Source organism: Populus euphratica, unplaced genomic scaffold (genome assembly GCF_000495115.2).
Source record: "Populus euphratica unplaced genomic scaffold, PopEup_1.0 scaffold596.1, whole genome shotgun sequence".
NCBI lineage: Eukaryota > Viridiplantae > Streptophyta > Magnoliopsida > Malpighiales > Salicaceae > Populus > Populus euphratica.
The window spans coordinates 136,640-144,793 of record NW_011500476.1 but is presented as its reverse complement, the minus strand read 5'-3'; positions in this window follow the sequence as shown (position 1 = coordinate 144,793).

Sequence of the window (8,154 nt, the reverse complement as noted above, 5' to 3'; positions counted from 1 at the left end):
ATTTCAGTTACACAAGCTCCGATCTTTTTAGAAATTCTGAATGTATCATAAATTGGACTAACTAGTTTGGTCTCTAGTTGTCTTGCTTTCCTTTTCAGTTTTTCCTTTATGTTTTCCCCTTATGTTTTCCCTTCTCTTTCAACCTTCATCTTGGGATGTGATTATCCTTTTTTTTAATATCCTTTAATTGGATGTGGGAATTCATTGGTGGGCTAAATTCTTAAAGATATTGGAAATTGTTCATTATTATATTTACTATAAGTCATGTATCAATTCCCTCAAATCCCTCAATTGTTCATTATTATTCAATGGTTATTTACATACTAATTATGAATGCCTTTTATTTTTTATGTGGAAGCTTGTTTCAAAGTAAATTGAGTGATTCTATTTCCAAATCTATTTTTAGGATAAACAAGCTCGAAATTTAAAATTGGAGTTTAATGAGCTAGAGAGATACCATAAGAGCTTGGAAAACTAGAGAATATTCTGGCTGTAAATATATCTTATAACAAGCTCATACGCAGACATCCTATGAAAAGCATTTTTATGATACTTAAAGACAAGACCTGGTTTTGGCAACACCTAAGCCACAAAAAATGTAATAGTTTATTGTCTCTATTCTATTTATTGTAAAAACCCTTAATTTGCATCCTAAATCCTTTCAAATTTTGATATAGGCTTATTTGATCTAAGGTTGGAGGAAGTAAATTTCACATAATGGATTGATAGAAACAATTCTATTAGGTTCGAGCATTTTCTTTTCATTTCTCACACACTAAACCTTTCAAGGAAGAATCTCATGGGAATCCAGGGGAACTTTCAAGATCTCACAGTATATAAAGAAGGAATTTAGAGGAACATTGACAAAGAAGTAGATGAGTGGACATTGGTCAACTAGCTGTAAGTTTCTTATTATGCTCAGTTTTTGCCTATTTTGGTTTATACTCTCTCAATGAATATCTTTGCTTAGAATAATTATGGTTTAGATATGTCTAATAAATGTTATTCCATTTGAAATAGGCAAGTTGATAAATTGTAATGTTGGAATTTACTTTCTATTAGAAATAAAAGAAAAGGATAATTGTTGTGACTCTTTCATAAAAAAATATGTGGAATGTTGTAAGTGTTAAATAGGCTTTCCTATAATCTGTAGGTAAATTAAGAGGGATTATGGTGATGTAGAATAACTCTATCTTTTAGGTGAACACCATAGAATTTAAAGGGTAATAGATTTACCTATGCGGCACACATCTTTCTTTAAATGTATGGTAGTTGGTGTCTATGTAATAACTTGTGTCCAAGAACATGATAAACTATGGAAAGACATCATCACTCTTAAATTTGCTTTCAAATTGCCAATGGTGGTGTTATGCGACTTTAAAGAAACCCTTGACATTTATGAGGGAAGTAGTTGCTACCTTAATCACTTATGTTCAACTTTTTTCCATATATTCTTATCTAACTATGAACTAATACAATTCAATATACAAGGCCACCATTTCATTTAGTTTAAGGTTGGATTTATAAGCCATATCAACAGGGTTTTTTCCTTTCTAGATTTTCATTTGCAGCTCCTAACCTTTAATTTTTATCGCTATCCTAGAGGGATGTTGAATCATTGCTAGTTGCTCTTACAAAACACTAAGGTAGATTTGTGATGGAAGCCCTTCTTCTTCATGAACTACTAGCTGTTATAGCCTTCCCTCATGACTGATTTCCATGTGATTATATACTAGTTAAGAAGTTGGGGATTCTAGGAAAAAAAGTTAAGGCAGTGGAACAAATCCACTTTCATTAATTAGAACCTAAAATTAATAGACTTTCATAATGACATTACAACCCTCAAATATTTAAATGAAATACATCTCTGTCTGTGTCTAAAAAATCAAAGCTCCAAGGTTTAAATTTTGAGTTATAGGAGGTTAGCAAGAAGGTTGAAGATATATAAGGTAGAAATCCTAACAAAACTAGTGCAAAATAAGGGATAAGAACACTTATTTCTTCCACTTATTGGGAAGTTTAAGGAAGAGCTGTAACCATGTAAGATAGAGAAAAATAAAAGCTACATATTCTTGTCTGGAGAGGGGTCTCAAGCAAGGTGACACTTTTTCTCCAATTTTATTCAACATAGCAATTTAGGGGTTGACAGTTTTATTGAATATGGCATCAGAATTAGGTTATTTCAAGGGCCTCCAAACTTCTCAAAGACATCACATAACTCATTTGTAATATGCAAATGATACTTTAATTTTAAGTCAAATGATTACTCTCTACTGCATGCCAAGAGGATTCTTTGTTGATTTGAGATCATTTTAGGCCTAAAAGTTAATTTATATAAAAGCTCACTTATAGGAATCAACTTGGACGATGATTGCACTTCAAGTCTGGAAAATAGAATTTTTAATTCAGAGTTATACTTTCTAAATTATATACTTTAGGCTACTTCTTAGTGCCAAATCCGAGTAGGCTTTCTACTTGGAAACCAGTGTTGTCCACTATCAGACCAAAGATAAGTATATGGAAAGGGAATTTTTTTAGCATGGCTAGGAAGCTATGTTTGATTAAATAAGTTTTAAGCTCTTTATCTTTTTATTATATGTTTGTTTTTCTTATGCCAAAGGGTATTAACAATATCATCTCTTATATCAACCGCTTCTTTTTATGGAAAGGTACTTTAAACTCGTGTGGTATCTACAAGGTGGCTTGGCATAAGGTCATCAAGAGTAAACCTTTAGGTGATCTTGGCTTGGGATCTTTTAACAATAAAAACTTGGCTCTATTTTTTAAGTGGATCTAGAATCTCGATAAAGAAGTGGCAGGAGTTGGTAAGACCTCATCCTTCAAAAATATTAGCCAAAGTTTACAAATGGGCTTCTGATGTTTATAGGTTCTCTATCTCTAACTTGGCATGGCATGGTGTCGGCTATCTTCTTAAATGAAAACATAGTCATTCCTCTTCATTCCAATATCAAGTTCAAGGTGGGTGATTGCATAAACATCTAGTTCTTGAGCAATTAATAAGCCTTGTATATATGTATAGCCCGACTTATACCTCTGTCAACCTATCTTAGAGGAAATCTCTTCGACCTCGTGAACTCTGTATATAGAAGAGATTGATTGCAAAGGTGGAGCATGGTCTGGTCTTCTTTAAAGGTAAAGACAATAAGATATGGAAATTCCCTAGCTCTAGTGTTTATTCAGTTTACTCAAATTGTCATCTTCTTGATAACCTCTCTTCTTTACAGGATCCTTCCTTCCCCATTCTACTTTCAAAAGGTTTTGCCCCTCCAAAAATGGATGTGTTCATGTGGCTCCTATTAAATGGTAATCTCAACATAAAAGTTTTTGAGCTAAGAGAGGAGTTATTATCTATGAGAAAGCTCTTTGTCCATTTTACTATAAGGAGATTGAGACAATACATCATCCTTTCCATCATTGTCCTATAACATGTACTTCTAGGGTAAATTCTTGAATTGGTTTGGATGTTTAGGTTGTTTGCCTAAAAACCCAAGTCATAATTTACAGGAATGGTTCAACTCGATTAAAGGTAATTTTCAACATCATGTCGTTACCCTTTTCTATAAAGGATTGTACTGGTCTCTCTAGATAGCTCATAAGCGTCTAATATTCAAGTCTAAGAGCCCATATTGGGATGTGATTGTTTACCTCACCTTTCATTGTTTGGATTTTTGGTTGAACTCCTCAGTTGGAAATTTCAACTATACAAAATGTTCTAAATGTATCATGTACGGGACTACGTAGTTTGGTCTCTCGTTACCTTGCTTTTCTTTGTTGTTTTTGTATTATTATTTTCTCCTTTCTTTTTCAGTCTTTATCTTCTAGGTTTGATGAGAGAGAGGGGGTGGGAAAAAGGAAGATAGCTAAGGTTTGGTGAGAAAACGAGGGTTGAGAAAGAGAAAGAATGAGAATTTTTGTTATAATATATATAAGGATAATTTCATGATTTTATTATATTTAAAAATTTGGAATGTAAAGTTTAATTTTTTTAGAATATAATGGGTAATCACAATTCAGATTAAACAATATGTTAATGCTTGAAGTAATTTACCCATTTTTTCTTCCATGGATGGTGCTATATTTATATTATCATTTCATAATGTTTACTAGCTCAATTCATTACTATACACATCTTATATTAATTCTTCAGCTACTGAAAATTAAAACTCATCTATGCCTATATGATTATAAAAGAAAGAAAAAATGTGAGGTTGATATAATTGCACAGCTATCATTGGATTGATAGAAACACTGATTAGTACTTAAAAGTGTATTTTTATCATGGTTTTATATCATCATTTTGCACTTGAAGTATCAATAACTCCTTAACCAAAGCATGTTTTATAATAATATATCTAATAATATAAGATACCTTTAATTTATGGTAAATGTCTATTTTTAATGCAGGCCTATCACATAAATAAAAGGATTGATTGATGACTTGAAGAACTTAAATTGCAAGGATAAAGAGATGGCCAAACTTAGAAAAGAGATGTCGGTGCAATCCAAACCGGAACACTGTTCGGTAAATGGGTCATATCTGGAGCTATATATCTCAGATTTAGGTCCAATTTATATGGATGGAAAGGTAAGACATAGGCCTACAACTTTCATATGGAGCCCAAGATCTAAAAAGGCCATTATCAAGTCCAAATTGTAGCAACAACAAAGAAGCCCGAATCTGTCTTCCAGCCCGAGCACTGTTCGGTATTTTGGCCATATCTGGAGTTCTAGAAGTCCAAATGAGCTGAAATTTTTACACAAGAAAGCTGAGACAATTGCCTACAACTTTCATGTTTGCAACTGGCTCCAGTTTTGACGTTATCAATGACGTTTTGGGCAGACAAGAGAAGATAAAGATTGTCACCAAGTCAAAAGTTGGCCACCCACTTATCAATTAGTCATCAAATCAATAGTTCCCATTTTTGGCCTATAAAAGGAGGCATTTGCCATGCATTTAGGCATCTTGGTGTTCAGATCAAGATCATGCTCTTCCTTTCTCTCTTTGTATTTTTTATGCTTTGTTTTCATTAATATTAAGTTTATGCCTTTCATTTCCTTTCCTTTACTTAGTTAACTTTTATGTTCTTATTTTGTTTATCTATTTTGCTTTCTTTCATTATGTCTAGCTAAGTTAATTATGTCAAGGTGAAAAGGTTACACTAATGGTGTAAGAATAAGTATAATGTAAACTTAATATGGACTTTAATGTTTGATACTAACATGTTTTATATTTGTTATCTTGTTCACTCTTTAATACTTTGCTTGTTAAATAACTAATCTTGATTTATGTTGTATAACACTTGTTGTTGTTGTTGTATTATTATTATTTATAATTTGTACAATTAACCTCTATGTGGTTCAATCCCGATCTTGTCAGGATATTTATTACTTCAACACTCCTATACTTGGGAGAAAACATCAATCTTTTGGTCATGTCAAACACCTTCCCTTACCAATACTCATTGTAGCTTAATTGACTAAATATCACAATTTATAAGATCATGGGGTTGATGTTTAGTGTGGTGAGAAAGTAATAGCAAGGAAGAAAAACCATATAGCATAAAATACAAAACTCTTTGAGGGGAGATTACTGGTTAAACAATATTAAGCATAAATAACTTAAAACCTTAATTTAAAAATTATATACTTTTCACACCAATTATTTAGATTGATATTGTGGAATATCTAGTGAATACAATTATAAACTAATTAGATATGATGAAATTCAAGATGAAGTCAGGATATACTAAAAAATCACTTTAATAAAAATAACTATAAATTTAGATTTAATAATTAGATTAGACTGAAATTCAATGAAAATATTATACTTTAGTATTATCTAAAGTTGGAAAAAGTTTTCAAATTAAACCCAAAAAATATTATTTTTTATTTTTTCTAGCTATTTTCAGATTTTAATTATTTTTTGAAGTTAGTTTTAGTTGGATTTTTTTCAATATAAGCTAGGTCAATTTTTTCATTATACAAACAATTAGCATATTAATTTCAAAAGATTTTTATGAATTATTGGCTTAATTTTCATATCAAAATTCTTCTCTTATTATATCTTATACCCATTAAGAACTATCTTTGAGTTTTAAGTTTAACAAACACAAAATTTTAATATAGCTACAAGTTCTATATAATTTTTTAATAGAATGAAATCATAAAAACCCTCAAGAAGAAGAGGAGCATTATATCTAACTTCATATGTGATTTGGCCATTCAGCTAGAATTCAATCATGGCCAAGCGCCCAACATGATCTCATATCTATGTCATAAATACAACTATATAAATTTTTTATTTGTTTGTTTTTTAACTTTAAATAAATACAACGCATGAAGCTCTAATTTTTTTAATGAAATAGTAATAATTATTTTTTAAAATATTTTTTATTTTAAAATATATAATAACAATATTATTATTATTATTTTAAAAAATTATTTTTTACATGTCACTTTATTTTAAACAAAAATCAAATTTCTAAATTTAAAGAAACAACATTTGAAGGAAGTTCCAAAGCCGCGCTTGAGGCCTTAAATTCCCTTTCTTCACTTGCCATGATTAATGTTTAAGGCGAACCTAGACTTTCTGTTCATATTACCTTTTATTAAAGAAGGCCCTAAAGAGGCTGATTCTAGTCACTTGTTCAACGGACCATACCAAGTCCTTGGCCCATAAATATGACCTTGCAAGATTGAATGACACAAATGGAAGCCGGCATAAATTAAAATGTGAAACCGTATATGGAATTTCAAGCAATTTTATTTTTATTTTTTTCAAATGCTTAACAAAGGGAAGAGATAATAGCTAGTGCACAAAATTAAAGTTTGAATACATAGGCTTCTATGTAATTCAAGTAATAAATTAATTTATCAATGAATATGTGTATATAACATCATCCTTACGTGGGATCATTCTTCTTCTTCTTTTATTCTTTTTATATTATCAAATCACAATATTGATTTAGTTCTACATTTTAGAAAAAACAATAATTGGTTAGCAAATATATATTAAGTCAGATAAAATTTTTATAAATATTAAAAAATATATTTAAGATTTGCTTATTTTTGTTTTAGCAAAATAAAAATATAAATCAAATTGGGATTAACTTGACATGGCCTAACTAAGTTGATAGACTCAAAAATAACTCAAATAATTGATAAAATATAGTTTCATGCGAGTAAAAAAAAATTAAAATCATATTTTTTTAATAATAAGATAATAATATATTAGATTAACCAGAATTAATCTATCAAATTCACAACCCTAATCATAATGTTTAATAAAGTTTATATTGAAGAAAAAAGTATAAAAAGAATTCAATTAAAAAAAATTAAGGTATTTGAGTTAACTTGTCAAACCTACTACGTAGGTCATGAAGCTGAGATAATCCTACATAAAGTAAATCAAACTAAATTATGAAATTCAATTTCCAATTAACTTGATGTTTAAGCATGAAATTAAAAAAAAAACATAAAAAAATAACTCAAATCAATCCAAGTTAACCTGTCAAACTTATAACTTAGATCATGAGGAATAAACTGAAAAATAACCAAAGTTGATGTAGGTTAATTTACCAAATTTGAGACTCGGATCATACAGTTAGAATGACCCTATTTAAAACAAATCAAAATAAATTATAAAACTTAATTTTTTATCAATCTAATATTGAATTATAAAAATAACAAAACAATCATGTTAACTCACATTAACTTAGCAAACTTATAGTTCGGGTAATAGAATCAAGATAATCTTATAGAAAGAAAACTAAAACAAATTATGAAGTCTAGTTTCTAATCAATAAAATATTAAATAATAAAATTAATAAAATTGAGTCAACTAGATTAGCCATTAAACTTATAACTCGGATAACAAGATTAAGATAATCTTATAAAAATAAATTATAAATAAATAAAAATTAAAAGATAAAATTAAGAAAAATATTATTAAAATAAATAATATTCTATAACATGGTGTAAATACACTATTTTTTTTTTTTTAGTGTTTTGTTAATGTTAATGAGGTTTATTTTCTTTAGACACATGATGTTGTTTTTCACTGAACAACCACGTATTTGTCTTACTCGTATGCCAATAGAATTTTTGTTTTAAAGAGAAAAAAAAAACGCTTGG